Source organism: Triticum urartu, chromosome 1A (assembly GCF_056163025.1).
Source record: "Triticum urartu cultivar PI428250 chromosome 1A, HENAU_Tu73, whole genome shotgun sequence".
Classification (NCBI taxonomy): Eukaryota; Viridiplantae; Streptophyta; class Magnoliopsida; order Poales; family Poaceae; genus Triticum; species Triticum urartu.
The window spans coordinates 212388445-212411535 of NC_141873.1; the positions used below are offsets into that span (position 1 = coordinate 212388445).

Consider the following 23091-nt stretch of genomic DNA (forward strand, 5'->3'; position numbering starts at 1 on the left):
TGCGGACGACAGCTCTATACTCCAGCGAGGATGCAGGTCGTTGGGACGGCGCCTCCGGCGAGACCTGGGTGGCAAAAACATGTCAAAATGACGCGGGATGGCCAGGCAAGTTGATTGGCAGGGAATAAGAGTTCAGGTGCGCCACCGGCGACGGAAATGATGATGAGAAGTTCCAGCTCCGGCGAGATGTGAAACAACGGGGCGGTGGCTACGAGTCGTGAGAGGGCTAGCGAAGTGGCTGAATGGAGAGAGGGGGCTTCGGGGATTTTATAGGGACAGAGAGGATGCGCTGGGCTACGGGATAAGCTTTATCCCCGAGGGCGTCATGCGGTGGTTGCAGGCGGTGACAGTGCGAGCTCTATCCGAGCGGAGTGAGCGGGAGGTTAGGGACGATGGGCAGGCCCCATGCGTCAGCGGCAGCAGCGGGTAGTGAGCGAAGGGAGGAGCGGGCGGCTCATGCGTGGGGTGCTGGCCTCCTGGCACTTTCCTGGCTAGCCGCTAGCTGCCCTAGCGCTGCACCTAGGGCATAGCCTCGCTGGCATGTGGCTGGGCCGGTGGGCTCGCGCGCGCGTGGGTCAGTGCGCGTGCGTTTTTTTAAGAGAAAGAAAACTCCAACAGAAGGAAATTAATTGGAAATTCGACAGAGGCACATTATATACCAAAATGCTCAGAAAAATACCAAGAATAAGATGAACTATTTTCCAAGTTCAAATAAATTCTATAAAAAATCATAAAAGTCAAACAGTGCTATAGTTGCATTTAAAATCAATAAAAATGTTTTTAAAATAGCAAAATTATTTCAAATTTATTTTATCCTAATTTTCTATTGAAGGGAATCATTTTACCCTTATTTCCATTTATTTATTTTTAGGAGAAAAATAATTTGAATAGAAACCCAAATAACTCCCAACTGGATTTGAATTTGGAACTTCAAATAACATCAAATGGAAAATGAGTTTCAAATAACTTCAAAGTGACTCCCAAGTTATTCCTTTGAAACTTCCAACTCTCTTTCTTTGAATTTGAAGAAGTCATTTTATCTTCCCTCATGAACTCATTGAGTTGCTTAAAGTTTCTAAGTTTGAAATATTTCAAATGGAATTCAAATCATTTTCAAACCCCTTTTCATTTCTTTAAATGGAAGAAGTCGTATTATCTTCACTCTAGGGTTTTGTAACGGAATGAATTTGAATTCATGGAGATCAAAAATGCAAGATGAAGGTTTTGGGAAAGCCCTTTTATTCCCTCTCATTCAACTTTCAAAAAATATCAATTTCCACTCAATTTAACATAATAAATCACAAAACAAACAAACAATCATAATTATTTATTTAATATATCATTCCAAAATTTAGAATTTTGGGATGTTACAAACTACCACCCTTAAAATGAATCTCGTCCTCAAGATTCGGAGAGGCTGGAAAGAAGGTTAGGTTTGGGGGTGGGTCTTCTTGAAAATCCATTCATCAACACAAGGTATGGGGTGCTACCACCCTTAGAAGCATGGTTACGGTTCCAACCAAACTCATATACTCCATCCTTTGGGTTGACTGTGTTGATCTTCTCATATTCTCCGAAATAACTCCTTCACTTGTGCTCTTCCGGTAAGGGCATGACCTTTTCCTAAAAATCTGGAGTCCATGCATCAAATAAGATGTTGGTAAAGGTAGCATGCAATTTCAAAAAAATTCCTCGCTCACGCAAGATCTATCTAGGAGATGCATAGCAACGAGAGGGGGAGAGTGTGTCTACGCACCCTCGTAGACCAATAGCGGAAGCATTTGATAACGCGGCTGATGTAGTCGAACTTCTTCTAGATCCTACCGATCAAGCACCGAATGTACGACACCTCCAGGTTGTGCACACATTCAACGCGATAACATCGCTCGCCTTCTTGATCCAGCAAGGTGTCGAGGAAGTAGATGAGTTTCGTTAGCACGACAGTGTGGTGACGGTGATGGTGAAGTGATTCTCGCAGGGCATTGCCTAAGCACCATAAAACTATGACCGGGGGTGTAAACTATGGAGGGGGGCGCCGGACTCAGCTAAAGATTGTTGTTGTGTATTCTAGGTGCCCCCTCCACACATATATATATAGGTGGGAGGGGGAGGAGAGGTGGCTAGGGGCGCCCTAAGGTTGGCCGCTGCCCCCTCGGGGCCCTGCCTTGGCATGCGCCCCCCTTTTCCATGTATGCATGAAGGGGAAGGAAAGAGGGGTGAGGGAAGGAAGTGGGAATCCTAATCCACACTTTCTTTTCCCTTTCCCCCTTTCCTTCTCCTCCTCCTATAGGCTTATAGGGCACACCAGCCCCTTGTGGGCTGGTGTGTTCCTTCACAAGGCCCATATGGCCCATAGGATTGCTGCGGTACCCGAAACACCTTCTGGTGACCCGATACCCTCCGGAAGACTTCCGATATCCGAATACCATCGTCCTATATATCAATCTTTACCTCTTGACCATTTCGAGACTCCTCGTCATGTCTGTGATCTCATTCGGGACTCCGGACAACATCCGGTCACCAAATCACAAAACTCATATAATACTATATCGTCATCGAACGTTGAGCGTCCGGACCCTACGGGTTCGAGAACTATGTAGACATGACCGAGACACTTCTCTAGTCAATAACCAATAGCGGAACCTGGATGCTCATATTGGCTCCTACATATTCTATGAAGATCCTTATCGATCAAACCGTTATGACAACATACGTTATTCCCTTTGTCCATCGGTATGTTACTTGCTCGAGATTCGATCATCGGTATCTACATACCTAGTTCAATCTCGTTACTGGAAAGTCTCTTTACTCGTTCTGTAATACATCATCCTAAAACTAACTCATTATTCACTTTGTTTGCAAGGCTTCTTATGATGTGCATTACCGAGAGGGCCCAGAGATAGCTCTCCGATACTCGGAGTGACAAATCCTAATCTCGATCTATGCCAACCCAAAAAGCACCTTCGGAGATACCTATAGAGCATCTTTATAATCACCCAGTTACGTTGTGACGTTTGATCGCACACAAGGTATGCCTCCGGTATTCGGGAGTTGCATAATCTCATAGTCGAAGGAATATGTATTTGACATGAAGAAAGCAATAGCAATAAAACTGAACGATCAATATGCTAAGCTAACGGGTCGGTCTTGTCCATCACATCATCTGATCCCGTTCATCAAATGACAACATATGTCTATGGTTAGGAAACTTAACCATCTTTGATTAACGAGCTAGTCTAGTAGAGCCTTACTAGGGACACAGTGTTTTGTCTATGTATCCACACATATATAAAGTTTTCACTTGATACAATTCTAGCATGAATAATAAACATTTATCATGATATAAGGAAATATAAAATAACAACTCCATTATTGCCTCTAGGTCATATTTCCTTCCGTCTCCCACTTGCACTAGAGTCAATAATCTAGTTCACATCGCCATGTGATTTAACACCAATAGTTCACATCTTTATGTGATTAACACCCATAGTTCACATCGCCATGTGACCAACACCCAAAGGGTTTACTAGAGTCAATAACCTAGTTCACACCGCTATGTGATTAACACCCAAAGAGTACTAAGGTGTGATCATGTTTTTATTGTGAGAGAAGTTTAGTCAACAGGTCTGCCACATTTAGATCCATATGTATTTTGCAAATTTCTGTGTCTATGATACTCTGCATGGAGCTACTCTAGATAATTGCTCCCATGTTCAATACGTGTCTAGATTGATACTTAGAGTCATCTAGATTAGTGTCAAAGCTTTCATCGACGTAACTCTTTACGACGAACTATTTATCACCTCCATAACCGAGAAACATTTCCTTAGTCCTCTTTAAGGTAACTAAGGATAATTTTGACTGTTGTACAGTGATCTAGTCCTGGATCACTATTGTACCCCCTTGCCAAACTCATGGCAAGGTCCATAACAAGTTTCGTACATAGCATGGCATACTTTATAGAACCTATGGCTGAGGCATAGAGAATGACTTTCATTCTTTCTTTATCTTCTACCGTGGTCAGGTTTTGAGTCTTTACTCAACTTCAGACCTTACAATACAAGCAAGAACTCCTTCTTTGACTGATCCATTTTGAACTCCTTCAAACTCTTGTCAAGGTATGAACTCATTGAAAGTCTTATCAAACGTCTTGATCTATCTCTATAGATCTTGATGCCCAATATGTAAGCAGCTTCACCGAGGTCTTTCATTGAAAAATTCTTATTCAAATATCCTTTTATGCTATCCAGAGATTCTACATCATTTCCAATCAACAATATGTCATCCACATATAATATCAGAAATGTTACAGAGATCCCACTCACTTTCTTGTAAATACAGGCTTCACCATAAGTCTATATAAAACCATATGCTTTGATCACCTCATCAAAGCATATATTCCAACTCCGAGATGCTTGCACCAGTCCAGAGATGGATCGTTGGAGCTTGCACACTTTGTTAGCACCTTTAGGATCGACAAAACCTTCTGGTTGCATCATATACAACTCTTCTTTAAGAAATCCATTAAGGAATGCAGTTTTGACGTCCATTTGCCCGATTTCATAATCATAAAATGCGACAATTGCTAACATGATTCGGACAGACTTAAGCATCGCTATGGGTTAGAAAGTCTCATCGTAGTCAACTCCTTGAACTTGTCGAAAACCTTTCATGACAAGTCAAGCTTTGTAGACAGTAACATTACCATCAATCTCAGTCTTCTTCTTGAAGATACACTTATTCTCCATGGCTCGCTGATTATCGGGCAAGTCAACCGAAGTCCACACTTTGTTCTCATACATGGATCCTATCTCAGATTTCATGGCCTCAAGCCATTTATCTCAATCTGGGATCATCATTGCTTCTTCATAGTTCGTCGTTTCATCATGGTCTAGTCACATGACTTCCAGAACAGGTACCGTACGACTCTGGTGCGGAACATGCTCTGGTTGACCTATGAGGTTCGGTAGTAACTTGATCTGAAGTTTCATGATCATTATCATTAGCTTCCTCTCTGGTTGGTGCATGCATCACGAGAACGGTTTTCTGTGATGAGCTACTTTCTAATTTGAGAGAAGGTACAATTACATCATCATGTTCTACTTTCCTCCCACTCTCTAGAAAGTTTCCAATCTTGGGAACAAATATCTTGCCTTCGGATTTGTGGTAGAAGGTGTACTGTCGGTGTCAAAACCGGCGGATCTCAGGTAGGGGGTCCTGAACTGTGCGTCTAAGGCGGATGGTAACATGAGGCAGGGGACATGATGTTTTACCCAGGTTCGGGCCCTCTTGATGGAGGTAAAACCCTACGTCCTCCTTGATTTATTCTTGATGATATGAGTATTACAAGAGTTGATCTACCACGAGATCGGAGAGGCTAAACCCTAGAAGCTAGCCTATGGTATGATTGTATGTTGTCCTACGGACTAAAACCCTCCAGTTTATATAGACACCAGAGGGGGTTAGGGTTACACAAGGTCGGTTACAAAGGAGGAGATATCCATATCCGTACTGCCTAGCTTGCCTTCCACGCCAAGTAGAGTCCCATCCGGACATGAGATGAAGTCTTCAATCTTGTATCTTCATAGTCCAACAGTCCGGCCAAAGAATATATTCCGGTTGTCCGGAGACCCCCTAATCTAGGACTCCCTCAGTAGCCCATGAACCAGGCTTCAATGACAATGAGTTCGGCCCGCAGTGTTGTCTTCGGCATTACAAGGAGGGTTCCTCCTCCGGATACACCACAGAAGAGTTCGAATAAAAGGATAGTGTCCGACCCTACAAAATAAGTTCCACATACCACCGTACAGAGAATAATATTTCCACAAATCTAATCTGCTGACATGTTTTGGCAACATGACATCATGCCATGGCTCGGTGATTATTTGAACCGTTTTTCTTTAACTAGCCCCACACATAACGCGAGGCAGTTTCTTGACACGTCTTGTCAAAGCAGAGATCGTGCCCCCCTTATTACGGGATTCTCATCAATACGGTTGTGGGTAACCCAACTGTGCCTAGGACTCCTAGATTTTAGGCAAGTCCAAACGGCCACGAGGAGGACGCTTGATATTCACCCTCTTTATAAAGGGTCAAGGCTTTTACTTATTTCCTCCCGCGCTCAATCGAATCCTTCCCCCGCCTCGAGTTCGAACACTCAAAGCCCAGGTCAGGTGCTTCAGACCTTCAATCATGTCCGGATCCAGCCTCCAGGGTCGATGGATGCCCTCCTCCGTCACTGAAGAGGATATCAAGAAGTTGAGGGAGGCAAGATACCTGACCGCCGAAGTCTCACATCGGCTGCCCGCCCGAGGGCAGGTCGTCCCTACTCCTGAACCCAATGAGGACGTCGTGTTCATCTCCCACTTCCTTCGAGGACTAGGCCTCACTCTGGATCCCTTTGTTAGGGGTTTGATGTTCTATTACGGGCTTGATTTCCACGATCTAGCCCCTGATTCCTTTCTCCACATCTCGGCATTTATTGTCGTATGTGAGGCCTTCCTCTGCATTACCCCTCACTTCGGCCTGCGGCTCAAGACCTTTGATGTGAAGCCGAGGACAATCGAGGGGCAGTATGCAACGTGCGGGGGTGCATTAATAAGCAAGATTGCTGGAGCTCCGTGGCCAAAACGTTCCTTTCCAGAGGTGTCCGGATCATGGCAACAGGTGTGGTTCTACATCACCGCTCCCATAAGTGCCAAGTGGGTAGCTTGCCCCACCTTTCGCTCGGGCCCTCCACCACAACTGATGTCATGGATCAGCAGGGGGCTGAGCTGGGGTCCAGCCAAGGATGTGTCCATACTGCAGAGCCGCATCCGGGATCTCTTCAAGGGAGATTTTAGTTTGGTTATGGTAGTGCAAGTCATGCTGGTTCGTCAAGTCCAGCCTTGCAAACGCCGGCCCCTCCGCTTGTGGGAATTCAACCCAGAAGGACCACGCGCTATTCAGAATTTCCTCGGCCTGATGCACGAGGAGATGTTCAAGTTGTTCTTCGGACCCCAAATAGAGTGTCCGGAAACCTCCGAGGACGCGGGCCTGAGCAGCAATGGCACCGCGGCCCAAGTAAGTAATTCTCTAGCCGAACACATTGTCTTTCATTTATCATGACATCATTTTGAAGAATCTCTTTTTCACCAGGATTGGATAACAAAGGCGAAGATGATCCGGTGTTCGGCCCCCCTTCCCAAAGGCTTGGACAATCCGGTGCTGGAAAAGATGCTTGAGCCAGCACCTTGCCTGGTGCCCTCAAAGGAAGATGAAGGGGGGAATAAAGAGGGCGAAAGCGGGCCTCCACCGCTACCTATTCCAACTGAGGGAACGAGCGCCTCCGTGAGGGAGGATAGCCAGGGGTAGGAATGTGACATTCCCTCGCCCCGGGGGAGGAAGAGGACTACCTCTGATGATCCGGAAACCAAGGTTTCCAAACAGGAGAAGAAAACTCCACCAGAGTGTCCCGCCTCAGAGGGTGCTCTTGCCGCACAAAGTCTGTGCGGGGATCAGCCCTCTAACGAGCTGTAAGTAATCAAAAAGTACTTAATAGTGAAGATATACTACCTTACTTCTGAGGAAGATAACAGAAGCATTTATCATGCAGTTCAGATCTGAGCCCTTCTCAGCAGAGCTCGTCTTCGGGGGATCTTCTTTCGGAGATGATGGAGAGCGAAACGCCTCCCCCAGACTCCTTGGCTCAAGAAGCGGGCGATCTTGAAGTGTCATCACGGAGAGTTTCTCCGGATCCGGCAAGGCTAGAAGGTAATCCCATGGTCACCCGAAGCCATCAGTATCCGGCTCTTGAAGAGAGCAATCAAAAGATTCTGGCACCACCTGGTATGTGGTCGGACATACTGAAGGGTCTGCTAGAGCGAGCGACTATCTCAGAAGAGCACCATACATTAATGTGTACGGTGGTTGAAAGGATTTCGTCCGCCAAAAACGGGTTGCATGAAGCCTTTATGAGTCTACTGACGGGCTTTGAGGTACGTGGAATGATATGCATTTGTTGTAGTACCGCACATTTTTAGGTGCGTCCTGTGTAGATAGTAGCCCCTGAGACTCTAGTTGTCGTCGAGAACGGCAGCGAACAGAGGATCGTAGTCCCAGGTAATAATCAGACTGCCATTATGTGCAGGTGTCTGAAGCTCCGGTGGCTAGCCGAACTGATGGGGTTGCCAAACTAAAGCGGCAACTGGATGCGGCGGATGCCGACATCGAGCTTGTTAACAAGCGGCTTGACGAGGCCCAGGGTAGGTGATATTTATAGTGGATGTCACATAGTAAGAGCAGCGTGATGCCAGTATCTTTAATATGTTGTGACTGCAGATGGAGCTGCCACCGTGGAGGCTTTGCGGGCGGAGCTTGCCCGAGCCAAGGACCAACCAAGGAGTAGTAATGCGGCCGCTTTGAAGGCGGCCAAAGAGTTGAGAGCCGAGAAGGCCGCTCATAGCGAGAGCAAAGAGAAAATGGCCAAAATGGCTATGAAGTTAAAAGACACTGCCGACCGCTGCCAGTTTCTTGAAGAAGAAAGCCGCGCGAAGGCTACGGACCTTGAAAAGGCCACAATGCGTCCAAAGACACCTGCTCTACAATGAGAGCGAAGAAGGAGGAACTGCGTGAAGCCGGGGACATTGTGGCTAAGAAGCCCTTTATGCTGCGGAGGAAGTTCGGCGATCCGTGGTATGCCCCTCTGGATCAGCTGTGGAGTTCGGCCGACGCATATATGGACTTAGCGGCGAGCGCTGTCGATGCGGCCGAATACTTCCGAGATCAAATAGATCGTGAAGTGGACAAGCTTTTCTGGTCGCAATTTAACGTTCCAGAGCGTCCGCTTCCATTGACTGATCAACTTGCCGAATGGGCCGAATTCAATAGATAGTCCGGACTCGCCATGAGGTCTGTCGTGGATCATCTGTGGCCAGAAAGGCCGAAGCCGAATAGCTATTTTAGCTTGGTGCAGCAGTTCCTTGGTGCGGTGCCACGCATCAATGCGATGAAGAGGTCCGCGTGCATAGATGGCTCGCGGATGGCCCTTGCCCGTGTCATCGCATACTGGGCGGAGATGGATGCTACCACTGTTGCGGCGCAGGGTTCGGCCATAGGCCGAGTGGCTGCCAAGCACTATTTTGAAGAAGTTCTTGAGGGTGCTTGTTTGATAGAGGCCCAGTGCTCGAAGAATATTATGTTTGAGTGACATGTATTCCCATTGTAAAAACAATGTTTTATTAAATTTATCAAGGATGTATTTATACTTTTGCCCGAAAGTAATATGATGCCTCCTGTGTGGCCGTTTATGTATATATGTATATAACCTGAAAGATTGCAGTCGTCGGCTTCAGCCCCCACGCATATAATGCGAGGGTGTTCGCAGAAGACGCGTGTTCACACTTAATCCAACGTCTCGGTCCTATTAAGGAGGTGATAGTGCAGCGAACTAGGCAACCGGACTATAATGCTTTAACACTTTCACTTAGCCAGAGGAGTTTGACAGTGGGGCTACTATATAGCCCCTGGTAGCTCCGCACTCACCCGAATTCGGGGTGCGTACATGCCTGGCCGGGAAACGGTCCTTCGTTAAGGCGAAGGAATTCTAAGATTCTGATAGGTCATCGAGTGGTTGACCAGTCTCACGCTATATCATGACAGTCAGTTTTCGGCATTCTCTACTGAGGTGCTCGTCCGGATGAACCAGGGCACAATCGCAGTAGTTCTCCTAGTGCCGCCTTAGCCGATAGAGCGGAACGTAAGGCAGCAAAACACAGGAGCCGGGCAAACCCAACATTTGACCAAAGACATGATTCGGAGTTGATGCATATAAGGCCAAACTCGCGACGCCGAACACTCCCTAAGGTATTCGGTCTTTATGGTGTAAACTGGGCCTAAACAGTGCCCTTTGTAAGAAGCCCCTGGTGTCCAGGTACGTGCATTATTCTAATGTGGCCATATGACAAGACGTCAGCATCCTTCTCAATTGTACTGAGAATCCGAGGGATGTGTATCAACAAGAGACAGTAAAAAAGGTTGATGCAGGGTCTTAATCTAAAAGGAATCCTTGGAACGGGTCCCTGCTGCATGTCTGTGCCTATGTCTCCGTTGTGCCGTATCCTAGACGGGTGTAGCACGATGGTCATCTGTAAAAGAGAGGAACTTAGGTGAAAAGTTGTCGTGCAAAAATGTAGGTTTAAAGAAACCATGTACAATTCAAGATGAGTAAAAATTGCCATTTGTCTATGCGCGTTGAGCCCCTTGTATTTGTAATAGGGGTGTGGCCATCAAACCTGTATGAATTACGTATAGCTGCGCCGGACTCGTCTAACCGTGTCCGTGGTCTTGACGACATATCGAATGCTTTAGTTCGTGAGGCCGTTTTAGTGTGCGGCTGCCAAGGCAGCCGCACTCTCTTCGGCGCGCAGGGATTGCTCAATATTTCCATTTACTATAATGATGCCATGTGGACCGGGCATCTTAAGCGTGAGGGAAGCGTAATGCGGTATTGCATTAAAGCGAGCGAAAGCTTCGCGTCCAAGTAGTGCTTGATAGCCACTTTGGAACGGAGCAATGTGGAAGGTTAAATTTTCGTTATGGAAGTCATCAGGGAAGCCGAATATAACCTCTAGTAGCAGGGAGCCCGTGCAATGAGCGTCTGGGCCTGGCGTTACTCCTTTAAAGGTAGTATTGCTGTGGTAAATTTTCGTTGGGTCTATCCCCATTTTGCGGACTGTGTCCTGATATATCAGGTTTAGACTACTGCCACCGTCCATCAGGACTCATGTGAAGTGGTATCCGTCAATTATTGCATATAATACCAAGGCAGCCCATCTTGTGCGCCGGATACTTGCCGAGTAATCCTGATGGTCGAAGGTGATCGGTTGAGACGGCCAGTGGTAGAACTCCGCAGTGATAGGCCCATGGGCATATTTATCTGGGAGTGCCACTTTGTTTCTCCCCTTTATCACGTGTAACACGTTGACTATTTTGACTTCTGGTGGAAATTTCTTCTGTTCCCCAGTGCTTTACTTGCGAGGCTCATCCTCGTCTTCGCTTGGTGTATCCTTCCCCTTATGTTCGGTGTTGAGCTTGCCAGACTGCTTGAAGACCCAACATTCTCTGTGGGTATGATTTGCAGGTTTATCGGGGGTGCTATGGATCTAACATATTTGGTCCAGAATTTTGTTTAGGCTGGACAGTTCATCTCTGGCGCCTTTAGAGGGCGGCTTTTGCTGACCTGGCCGAGAGCTTCTGAATCCGGCGTTTACCGCCGTGCTCTTCGGGATGTCTTCTTTATTCCGGCGCTTATTATTTTTGCTGCGTCGTGATTTCCCGTTTCCATTTCTAACTTCGGATGTACTTGGGTCGCTGGTGCTGCATCGGGCTAGCCAGCTGTCCTCGCCCGCGCAAAAGCGGGTCATGAGGCTCGTTAATGCTGCCATTGTTCTCGGCTTTTCTTGGCCGAGGTGTCTGGCAAGCCATTCGTCTCGGACGCTGTGCTTAAAAGCTACCAAGGCTTCGGCGTCCGGACAGTCGACTATTTGGTTCTTTTTAGTTAGAAACTTATTCCAAACTTTCGGGCTGACTCTCCCGGCTGTTGAGTTATATGACTCAAATCGTCCGCATCCGGAGGTCGGACATAAGTCCCTTGGAAATTTTCCCGAAAAGCGTCTTCAAGCTCTTCCGAGCTTCCAATGGAGCTTTCGGGGAGGATTTTAAGCCAGTGCCGAGCTGGCCCTTTGAGCTTGAGGGGTAAGTACTTGATGGCGTGGAGATGATCTCCTCGAGCCATATGGATATGGAGGATATAGTCCTCAATCCAGACCCCGGGGTCTGTTGTTCTGTCGTATGCCTCTATGTTTACGGGTTTGAATCCCTCTGGAAAAACATGGTCCAGCACCTCGTCGGTGAAACATAGGGGGTGTGCGGCACCCCTGTATCTGGGTGTACCGTGGTGTTCGGATGTTTGTTGTGTTGCATTGTATGCTGGAGCGCGCTTGTGTGGTCCATAGATGGATCTAGTTGCGCCATCCTTTTGATGCGAGCCCTCGCGTGGATCGCGTATTGGCTTATGTGCGGCGTTGTTTGGCGCTCTATGTTGGCTGTGAGGTCGTCTATCCAGCCAGATGGCTGTTTTAACTTTTGGTTGTGGGGGATCTAAGGCCTTCTCATCGAATTCAGGTAGCAACTTCCGCTTTGGGTAGCTCTTGGTGTGGCGATTACCGTCGTACTTCGCTGCTGTATTGACTACTTTACTCCATCTGATTCTGAGTGTGTCTTGCGCAACCTTGAGCCTTTGCTTCTGCTTTTTTAGACTCCTCGCGGTGGCAACAAGCCATTGATGGGCATTCTGTTTCTCCGGGTGTCTGTCCAGTGTGATGTCATCCGGATTATTATCTTTGACAGAGTCGGGTTGTTCGGTTTGATTCTCCGTGTTGCCTGGTCTGGCGATGGTTCACCCTGCTCTAACGTTGGGTCTATATGATCGTTGTTTCTGCCGAGGCTGGATTTGGAGCGGCACTTACGCCGTCGCTTTGACTGCTTCTCGAGGGGACAACCCTTCGTTGCGTCCTTCCGTTCCTCGTCGTCGTTTTCTTTTGGTGTGTCCACCATGTATACGTCATGTGATGAAGTGGGCGTCTGGTGCCCTGTGGGCAGTGGTTCCTATTCGTCACCTGCATCGTCGTCCATACCGTCGATGTCTTCGGAGTCGAAGTCGAGCATGTCAGTTAAATCGTCGACAGTGGCTACTAAGTGGGTGCTGGGTGGGCGACGAATTTCTTCATCATCCGTATCCCAGTACTGCCGGACATGGTTTGGCCAGGACTCTCCTGACAAGGAGAGAGACCTTAGTGAATTCAGTATGTCACCGAAGGGCGAGTGTTGAAAAATATCCGCGGAGGTAAACTCCATGATCGGCACCCAATCGGATTTGATAGGAACGGGCGCAGGCGGTTCGGAGTCCGTGGCCGTAGAAGGATCCGACAATTTGACAACACAGCTCTCATGAGGGGTAAGGTCGATATTTGGCTCGATCCCCGCTGAGGGTATGCCCTCCGTGGCAGGGTCTATCCACCCGTCCAGGGATGGCGCGATTGGCTCCGAATTGAGGGTCGGAGCAGTTGCCGGTGCGATCTCCTGAACACTGTCTGATGGTATAGCTAAATCATACTCATCACGACTGTGCGGCGCACAAGGCAGGGGCTCGAATCCGCCGAAGATCAAGTCTCTACGGATATCGGCCGTGTAATTTAAGCTTCCAAACCTGATCTGGTGGCCAGGGGCGTAACTTTCGATCTGCTCCAGATGGCCAAGCGAGTTGGCCCGCAGTGCGAAGCCGCCGAACACAAAGATCTGTTCGGGGAGAAAAGTCTCACCCTGGACTGCATCGCTATCGATGATCGTAGGAGCCATCAAGCCTAACGGCAACGACACAGAGGAACTCTCAATGAAAGCACCAATGTCGGTATCAAAACCGGCGGATCTCGGGTAGGGGGTCCCGAACAGTGCGTCTAAGGCGGATGGTAACAGGAGGCAGGGGACACGATGTTTTACCCAGGTTCGGGCCCTCTTGATGGAGGTAAAACACTACGTCCTTCTTGATTTATTCTTGATGATATGAGTATTACAAGAGTTGATCTACCACGAGATCGGAGAGGCTAAACCCTAGAAGCTAGCCTATGGTATGATTGTATGTTGTCCTACGGACTAAAACCCTCCGGTTTATATAGACACCGGAGGGGGTTAGGGTTACACAAGGTCGGTTACGAAGGAGGAGATATCCATATCCGTACTGCCTAGCTTGCCTTCCATGCCAAGTAGAGTCCCATCCGGACACGAGACGAAGTCTTCAATCTTGTACCTTCATAGTCCAACAGTCCGGCCAAGGAATATAGTCCGGCTGTCCGGAGACCCCCTAATCCAGGACTGCCTCATGTACCCAATTTCTTTCTTAGGGTATCCCATGAAGACGTACTTCTCTGATTTGGGTTCAGCTTATTAGGCTGAAGCATTTTGACACAAGTGTCGCAACCCCAAACTTCAAGGAATGACAGCTTAGGTTTCTTACCAAACCACAATTCATATGGTGTTGTCTCAACGGATTTAGACGGTGCCCTATTTAACATGAATGCAGTTGTATCTAATGCATAACCCCAAAACGATAGTGGTAAATCGGTAAGAGAAATCATAGATCACACCATATCTAATAAAGTACGGTTATGACATTCGGACACACCATTACGATGTGGTGTTCCAGGTGGCGTGAGTTGTGAAACTTTATTTTCTTGTTACGATGATTCCCCACTTCACTCTGAAATTCTTTGAACTTTTCAAATGTTACAAACTTGTGTTTCATTAAGTAGATATACCCATATCTGCTCAAATCATCTGTGAAGGTTGGAAAATAATAATACCCTTCGCGTGCCTCAACACTCATCAGACCACATACATCGGTATGTATTATTTCCAATAAGTCATTGGCTCGATCCATTTTTCAAAAGAACGGAGTTTTAGTCATGTTGCCCATGAGGTATGGTTCGCAAGTATCAAATGATTCATAATCAAGTAATTCAAAAAGTCCATCTACATGCAGTTTCTTCATGCGCTTTACACCAATATGACCTAAACGGCAGTGCCACAAATATGTTGCACTATCATTATCAACTTTGCATCTTTTGGCATCAATATTATGAATATGTCTATCACTACGATCGAGATTCAATAAACCATTTACATTGGGTGTATGACCATAGTAGGTTTTATTCATGTGAACAGAACAACAATTATTGTCTGACTTAAATGACTAGCTGTATCGCAATAAATATGATCCAATCATATTCATGCTCAACGCAAACAGCAAATAACATTTATTTAGGTCCAACACTAATCCCGAAGGTAGAGGGAGTGTGCGATGGTGATCTTATCAACCTTGGAATCACTTCCAACACACATCGTCACCTCGCCCATAACTAGTCTCTGTTCATTTTGTAACTCATGTTTCGAGTTACTAATCTTAGCAACTTAACCGGTATCAAATACCCTAGGGTTACTATGAACACTAGTAAAGTACACATCAATAACACGTATATCAAATATACCTTTGTTCACTTTGCCATTCTTCTTATCTGCAAAATACTTGGGGCAGTTCCGCTTCCATTGACCAGTCCCTTTGTAGTAGAGGCACTCAGTTTCAGGCTTGGTTCCAGCTTTGGGCTTTGATGGGCTGTGAAGACACGAAGACCGAATATTGTACCCGTGTCCGGATTGGACTCTACTTGGCATGGAAGGCAAGCTAGGGGACTGATTATGAAGATTCCCTCCTATGTAACCGACTCCATGTAACCCTAGATCTCTCCGGTGTCTATATAAACCAAAGGGCATAGTCCGGATAGGACAGATTCATTACCATATACTCATAGGCTAGACTTCTAGGGTTTAGCCATTACGATCTCGTGGTAGATCAACTCTTGTAATACTCATATTCATCAAGATCGATCAAGCAGGAAGTAGGGTATTACCTCCATAGAGAGGGCCCGAACCTGGGTAAACATCGTGTCCCCCGTCTCCTGTTACCATCGATCCTAGACGCACAGTTTGGGACCCCCTACCTGAGATCCGCCGGTTTTGACACCGACATTGGTGCTTTCATTGAGAGTTCCACTGTGCCGTCGACGCAAGGATTCGATGGTCCCTTCGATCGTCAGTAATGACGCCGTCTAGGGAGAAACCTTCCTCCCTAGACAAATCTTTGTGTTCGGTGGCTTCGTACTGCGGGCCAACTCTTTTGGCCGTCTGGAGCAGGCCGATAGCTACGCCCCTGGCCATCAGGTCAGGTTTGGAAGCTTAAACTACGTCACGGATATCCGTGGAGACTTGATCTTCGATGGATTTGAGTCCGCGGCGATCGCTCCCTTTCTCTCCGATGAACATGACTTAAATCTGTCATGGGAGCACACCCAGGAGATGGATCCGACTGCTGCAATGGCCTTAGTACCGAAGTAGATTATCCCCTCCGAGGCCATAAAGTCCGCGGTGTTGGAGCCGCACACGGACTCACCATCCTACAATGCTTGCGTCGAGGAAACTCTGGACTCGTATCCGGCCATACGTTCCGGACGAGGTGCATCTGCGGACATCGAGCTGGATCGGTTATCAATTTTCAAATTTAGCGCCGCAGACATCTTCCAGCATTCGCCTTTGGGTGACGTACTAAATTCTTTGAAGAACTTGTCCTTGGGGGAAGACTCACAGCCGAACTATGTCCGGTTCGAGCTAAAGACGGACGATGAGAATTTTGCTTCCCATCCGACACCCTCTTCATAGCCACCGTCGATGACTTAACCGACATACTTGACTATGGCTCCGAAGACATTGACGGTATGGACGACGATGCCGACAGGGAGCAAGGCCAAGACCCGCCATTCACTGGACATTGGACGGCCACCTCTTCGTATGACGTGTACATGGTTGATACACCTAAAGGATCTGGCAACGATAAAGAAGAGCCAGATAAGAATAAAACTTCCGAGACGTAGTCCAAGCGTTGGCGCCCCAAACGCCGTTCTAAGCATCGTCGCTCAAAGGATGGCAACACCGGCACCGGAGAGAATAGTACTCCGGGCGACGCCGAAAACAATGAAGACCCTATCGGCGCTGCATCTGAATAGGAGGAACATGACAACACACAAAACAACCCCGATGAACAGGCCATAGAAGATAACTCAGATGATGATAGTTACCATCCACCCTCCGAAGAGGAGATAAGCCTCTGCAACGAAGAATTCATCGTGCCGGAGGACCCTATGGAGCAGGAGTGTTTTAAACTCCAGCTCATAGTCACAGCAAGGAGCCTGAAAAAGAAGCAGCAACAGCTTCAAGCTGAACAAAACCTGCTCCTCGCCAGATGGACCGACGTCCTGACAGCCGAGGAATACAGCCTCAAGCGCCCAGCCAAGAGCTACCCGAAAAGCAAACTGCTACCTCAATTTGATGAGGAGGCACCGGAACACACATCTCCCTCGCGTAATGCGGAACGACCACCGCGTGGTCGAGACAAGACGGCCGACCGGCCACCCCGCGGTCGGGACAAAGAGGCAACTCAGGTCGAACAACAGCCTGCCCCACCGCCTCGCAAAAATAGAGACAGAAGAGTTCGGGGTCACACATACGACCTCCGTTAAAACCTGGACGATAGAACAGGACACACAAAATCAATCTACGGATCCCGAGGACATGCCTCAAGGCACGAGGAGGGCTACTTATTCGGACGTGATAAATATAACCACGCCCGGGCCGAACACCACAGACGGACTCCATCGGAACTACGCCACGACGCAGCCTGATATAAAGGCGCTGCACACCCTCTCTGCTTTATAGATGAAGTACTGGACCATGAATTCCCCGAGGGGTTCAAGCCCGTCAATATGGAATCTTACGATGGCACAACCGATCCCGCAGTATGGATCGAGGACTTTGTCCTCCACATCCACATGGCTCGAGGAAATGATCTGCATGCCATTAAATACCTCCCACTAAAGCTCAAAGGGCCAGCTCGGCACTGGCTTAACAGCCTGCCTGAAAATTCCGTCGGCAGCTGGGAGGACTTGGAAGAAGCTTTCCTTGACAACTTCCAAGGAACTTATGTCCGGCCACCAGACGCAGATGACTTAAGCCACATAGTTCAACAACCTGGAGAATCAGCCAGAAAATTCTGGACTAGGTTCCTAACCAAGAAGAACCAGATCGTTGACTGTCCGGACGCCGAGGCCTTAGCAACCTTCAAACATAGCATCCGTGACGAATGGCTAGCACGCCACCTCGGTCAAGAAAAGCCGAAGTCCAGGGCAGCCCTCACGGCAGTCATGACCCACTTTTGCGCGGGAGAGGATAGTTGGCTGGCCCGTAATAACAATACGGCCAATGAAACAAGCCCCTCCGAGGCCAAGAATAGCACCGGCAAGCTTCGGCGCAACAGAAACAAACGCCGAAACAATGGTGATAACACCGATGACACAACAGTTCATGCCGGGTTCAGTGGCTCCAAGTCCGGCCAGCGAAAGAAGCCCTATAAAAGGAGCAACGGAAAACATTCCAGCTTGGACCGCATACTTGATCATCCTTGCCAAATTCATGGCACCCCAGACAAACCGGCCAACCATAACAATAGAGATTATCGGGTCTTCAAACAAGCCAGCAAAGCAAATAGCAGAGGCAGAGAAGGGGAATAACAGAGCGAGAACGATGACGAAGAGCCTTGGCAGCCAAACACCGGGGGGCAAAAGAGATTTCCCCCTCAAGTTAAAACAGTGAACACGATATTATTACACATATCCACAAAAGGGAGCGCAAGCGCGCACTCAGGGACGTCTATGCGGTAGAGCCAGTCGCCCCAAAATTGTCGGGACCCCGATCCTAAGTCACATCGATCTAGCATGTAACACATCATATCACTTTGCGGCCTCACGCACGGTATTCCCACGGGTGCCACCTTACCTGGTCCGGGACCGTTTGCGCCTTTTGGCTCACGTATATGATAGTGTCGCTAGCATCCATATGACAGAGAACCCGGGCCGACATGACTAGTCGTAAACCCAAGGTGGCACTAAGTTATGGAAACAGGCATACATGACCCAGTAATGCCCATGTCGATCAACATGCGAGTGAATCCGGGCTGTAGCAATGCTAACAGGACTCAGGTAGTCATCGCGAGACATTCCCCGAAGGGCAGACACAGGAGCAAAGAAGGACACATGTCGGTCAATCCATGTGTTCCGGAGTAGTAGCAAGCTACCAAGGCTCAGTGGAGGCACTAGGAGGCATTGTCCCATAAAGTAGGCTACCAAGAATAAACAACTAGGTGTCGGATCCCACACATACCAAGCATTTCAATATCATACACACAATATGCTCGATATGTATAGATACAACATGGCATCACAACATAACTCTACAACTCATATATTGACAAGGCTCAGAGGAGCCAACATATTATTTATTACAAGCAGCGGGTCATCATGACCCGTCAGTCAGAACGTACAAGCAACAAGCGAAAGCATATCATGTCTGGGTACAGACATCTACAAAAGGAAAAGACTATGAAGCCTGACTAAACAAGACACTTCCAAGAGTACAAGATCGTAGCTGGGATACAAGCTACTCGTCGAAGTCACTAGTGTATCCAACTGCAAACCATAAATAAGCAAACGTGAGTACAAAGGTACTCAGCAAGTCTTACATCAGAACTATCTACATATGCAACATTATCAACAAAGCGGGTGGTGGAGTTTTAACAGCAGCAAGCCAGCTTTGGCTCAGTGGCTAACCTATACTACGAGTATCAGAAACTTCTTTGAGGTGAGAAGACGCACGAGTCCACATATTCACCATATCAAATACTCCACTATGGATCTGTTCCCGTCTCCCTATGAGAAGGCCATCCATAGCACTCACGCTTATCTTGCGTATTTTAGAGTATCCACCTCAAGTTGTCTATGTACTACATAAGTCCTCCAAGTTTCCATATCCGAGGAAAACGGCTATTCGAATAGATAATGTTAACCCTGCGGGGGTGTACTTCTTCACACACGCTCCCGCCACTTATCCCCATGTACACGTCATGTACCTCGGCAACCTTCAAGCGGAAGCTGGGCGAGGGTGTCAGCCATGACCTGACTAACCACACAAGTCTCTCATCCAGGTTTATCGCCTATTCGAGTTCCATCCGCAAGGATTTCTGGCCGAAGTCTCTAGTACGGCTCCAAACGATGTGTGAGTGTTCCCAAGCCCACCATCTGGGTGCCACTTGGTACACCATGCCACGGTGCCTAGTCTGTCCCAAGCCTGTCCCGTCGGACACCACCTGGTAGACAACTAGCACTACCTACAAATTCCAGAAACTAGTTGCAACTCCTAGACAGAGATCAAGTAGATTAATAAGCCGAGAGGAGCCGGATAACCGGAACCCAATGTGTGGTAGTAACTGGACTTGGATAACATACACAGAACTCAATGCTTAGGGACGATTCCAATGAGACAACCCACCATGTACTCCTACATGGCCTCTCATCGCTACCTTTACCAAAATGTGTTCACACACTTAGCCTTTATCGGTAGGACATGTTCACCACTCCGATTCATTCCCGATGAATCAGACCTGACACAACTCTAAGCATAGCTGGCATAAAGAAAACAAGCATGGATGAGACATCAAGGCTCAAGCAACTCCTACTCATGCTAGTGGGTTTCAAATATTTACTGTGGCAATGACAGGTCATGCAGAGGAATGGGTTCAATTACCACAGCAGAAAAGTAGCAGTTGAATCGTTGTTGTCCTAATGTAGTATAAGGAGCAGGAGCGAGAGAGAAGGATTTTATCAAAATGCTCAAGGGGGATTGCTTGCCTGATAGATCAACGAAGGGCACTGCTCCTCTGACAGGTACTCGGGTACACCTTCCGGAGTGGAACCTATCGAGAAGAAATGGTGCCGACAATCAATACACAAACAAATGCAACAATATGATGCATGAACATGATATGTGCAAATGCTAGTGTTTGGGCTAATGCAAGATGCTACCAAGTTGGTTGAAGCCCATTTGAATCAAAGATTTAAATGCAAATTCAAATGAAGCATTTAAAAGGACCATATTATGTTTTCACTTATACAGCAGGTATAAGTTGGTTTTTCATGCATGGAACTGGCATAAATGGATTCCTTGCATTTTTCTGATAATTTGTCATATATAAATTATTTCATTCTGAGCTACGGTTGAGTTTCTATGAATTTTTGAAGTTTAGCTACTTTTCTGGAATTTCCTGATTTATTTTAATACTAGGAAATGAATAACTGCATCAGCATGATAGTGGCATGACGTCGGCGAGTCAAACGGGACTGACAAGGTCAAACCTGACCAGTGGGTTCCACTGGTCAGTGACCTAGTCAACTAACTAAGTTAGTTAGCCCTAACTAACTGGGCAGGGCCCACTAGTCAGTGACTGTAGTAACTAGCCTAACTAGTTAATTAGTGCTAACTAGAGTAATTAGTCAGGCGGAGCCCGCAAGTCAGTGAGAGAGAGGGGGAGGTCAAACCGGGCGGTGGGGTCAACCCACGCCGGTTAACGGGTCAGCGGTCGCCGGCGTTTAGCTGCCAGCGAGTCCAGACGCGGCGGTGCGCTGCGGGATTCGCCTACAGAGCACCATTTGGCGCGCGGAGCACAGCTACGGGATGCGAATGCTCGTCCGCATCCAACCGTGGTGGTGGCACGGCCGGGGAGTGTCCGGAGTGGCGCCGGCGACGACGAGTGCGGTGGCCGGAGTTTGGCCAGGTGCGCGGGGTGCTCCGGGGCACAGCAGGAGTTGTGGGAGGCGGCGTTGGTCTTCTAGGAGGTTGTTGAGTGCGGTGACGTGCGCGGGTGTGAGCTGCGGTGGCCCTGGCCACGGCGGCGACATGGTCGGTGACGTGGCGCTCGCGGGTTCGACGGTTAGCAAGGCTACGACACGAAATCAAGCACGAGGAAGGAGGGGAAACGGAGGAGAGCTCACAGCGGTCTCGACGGCGTCGTGCGTGAGCTCGGGGATGCACTGGTGCGGCCAGAACGGCGACGGCGATCTCGGGCGGCCGGAGGTGAAGACGACGATGGGAGCGGCGATGGAGCGCGTCCCTGGTTGCTAGGCTCGTCGAGGACGATGCAGGCGACGAGGCGGAGCACCCGGACACGAAGAGAGGGCGAGGGGAAGGCGGTGGCTGCGCGGGTAGCGATCGGCGGTGACGAGCTCCCCTCAGGCGGGTCGGGAGAGAGGGATCCATGGGAGGAGGGAGAACGAGAGAGAGTGAGAGAGGACTGGGGGTCACGTGGTGCTCGTAGAGGCCTCCAGTAGCAGCAGCAAGCAGGAGCTGGCCGAGCGCGCGCGCGCGGGGGGCGAGCACACAACCCTGTCCTCCCGACGACTGGCAGGGCCAGCTGGCTGGGCCGACCAGCTGGGCCGCACAGTGCCAGGCCTCAGGTGAGCACAGGTAAGTTTTCATTTTTGTTTCTTTTTTATTTTTCTGGCAATTTGTTCCGATTTAGTAAAATATTAAATCAATTTATTTTCTTATGCCAATTTTTGTACGGGCTAGTGGTAATATTCCAGAGCTCCTCAACAAGTAGCATAATTTTTGGACATATATTATATATATATATATATATAACATATATATATATATCCAATGCAGTTAATTATGCATTAATTCCAAATGGCCAAAATAAATATTTATGAGCTCCTAAAAATATTTGTTTGAATTTTACCTCTCATCAAAATTTTGAGAGAGCAACATGAACATTTTCTTGGTCCCTTTTGGAACAATTTTTATCTGGGTCATTACTAGAAATGATTTCTGAGGGTTTCACAAATCCCCATTTCAAATTTAAATTGAATTTAAACATGATGCTCACAAGAAGGCTAGCCTAGGTCATACCAGAACTAGGGATGTGACCAGAATTCAATCTGTGGTCGTCATTCCCGATCACCTTCGATCGACGAGACAACCCCACTAGTATCCGCCACGACGGTTCAGCCGCACTAGTTCTTGACCCAATTATTGACGGGTTCCACCTAACTCGAGTCCTAATGCATGGTGGTAGCAGCCTCAACCTGCTCTACCAAGACACAATGCAGAAAATGGGAATTGACCCCTCACAAATCAAACCAACAAAGACCACCTTTAAAGGAGTAATTCCAGGCGTAGAAGCCCGCTGTACGGGCTCAATAACGCTGGAAGTAGTATTCGGTTCTCTGGATAACTTCCGAAGCGAAGAACTAATCTTTGATATCGTCCCATTCCGCAGCGGCTATCACACTCTGCTCGGACGAACTGCATTCGCCAGATTCAACGCGGTGCCACATTATGCTTATCTTAAATTGAAGATGTCTGGTCCACGTGGTGTCATTGCGGTAAACGGAAATACGGAGCGCTCCCTCTGTACAGAAGAGCACACCGCCGCCCTAGCAGCAAAAGTACAGAGTGGCCTTCTCAAGTAGCGCTATAATCTTGCTGCCGAGCCCCTGGACACCACTAGATAGTCCAGACTACACTGCAGCATGACAGCTCGGCTTATCACAGGCCAAACTA

The 23091-nt window shown here is 48.0% G+C and overlaps 1 pseudogene; it reads left to right on the forward strand.

Moving 5' to 3' along the window:
* Positions 1-15666: 15666 nt before the first annotated feature.
* LOC147990618 (uncharacterized) lies at positions 15667-18209 on the forward strand (annotated as a pseudogene).
* Positions 18210-23091: the final 4882 nt, after the last annotated feature.